Source organism: Austrofundulus limnaeus, unplaced genomic scaffold, assembly GCF_001266775.1.
Source record: "Austrofundulus limnaeus strain Quisiro unplaced genomic scaffold, Austrofundulus_limnaeus-1.0 Scaffold579, whole genome shotgun sequence".
Taxonomy (NCBI): Eukaryota; Metazoa; Chordata; class Actinopteri; order Cyprinodontiformes; family Rivulidae; genus Austrofundulus; species Austrofundulus limnaeus.
Window position 1 is genome coordinate 101764 of NW_013952981.1, and position 1405 is coordinate 103168.

Here is a 1405-nt window from a genome sequence, read left to right on the forward strand (position 1 = left end):
TTTTAGGGTTATTAATGAAATTCATGTACTCAGACCAGTAATATTTGGGGTCACAAGTTTTTGCCATGGATATTTTGAGGGTCAAAGGTAAAAAAGTTTGAAAACCACCGTCCTAGACGATTATCGGATTTCAAGGGCATCAGAAGCGATCCTGTAACGCGTCGCACGGTAGGTGGTCGTGCAAAGACCAAAGTAAACTAGCATTTGTTTTGGTTTGTAGTTTAGCGTACCACACATCCTGTAGCAAAGTATGGCACTTATAAGTCGATCTGATGTTTTGTACAATCTTCCTATGACAAGTTGCACAACACGTTACACGTGTACGCTACACCCAAATATCAAGTAGCCGAGAGAAAGTTTCAAGAAAACTTTCAAAGGTTGTCTTGAGAGAACGGACTTACGAGTGCGCGCGCAAAGCATTATAGTACGCCCTCACCGCTGCTCGTGGCTTAGGAGGCGAGTTGTTTTTATAGTTTCGTAGACAATTATCGTATTTCAAGGGCCTCAGAAGTGATCGCGTAATGTGTCGCGCGGTAGGTGTTCGTGCAAGGACCAACGTAAACTAGCATTTGTTTTGGATTGTAGTTTAGCGTAGCACGCGTTACATAGCAGAGTATGGCACGTATTAGACGATCTGATGTTTTGTACAATCTTCCTACCATGCGTTGGACAACATATTACACGTGTACGCTACATCCAAATATCATGTAGCTGAGAGAACGTTTCGAGAAAACTTTCAAAGGTTATCTTGAGAGAACGGACGTACGAGTGAGCGCGCAACACGTTATAGTACGCGCACACCTTAGCTCGTGGCATAAGAGGCAAGTTGTTTTTATAATTTAGTAGACGATTATCGTATTTCAAGGGCATCAGAAGCGATCATGTAACGTGTCGCGTGGTAGGTGGTCGTTCAAGGACCAATGTAAACTAGCTTTTGTTTTGGTATGTAGTTTAGCATACCACGTGTTATGTAGCAGAGTATGGCACATATAAGACTATCTGATGTTTTGTACAATCTTCCTGCGACGCATTGCACAACATGTTACACGTGTACGCTACACCCAAATATCAAGTAGCCGAGAGAACGTTTCGAGAAAACTTTCAAAGGTTGTCTTGAGAGAACGGAAGTATGAGCGCGCAATGCGTTATAGTACGCGCACACTGCAGCTCATAGCGTAAGAGGTGAGATGTTTTTATAGTTTCCTAGACGATTATCGGATTTCAAGGGCATCAGAAGCGATCCTGTAACGCGTCGCATGGTAGGTGGTCGTGCAAAGACCAAAGTAAACTAGCATTTGTTTTGGTTTGTAGTTTAGCGTACCACGCGTTATGTAGCAAAGTATGGCACTTATAAGTCGATCTGATGTTTTGTACAATCTTCCTATGACAAGTTGCACAACATGTT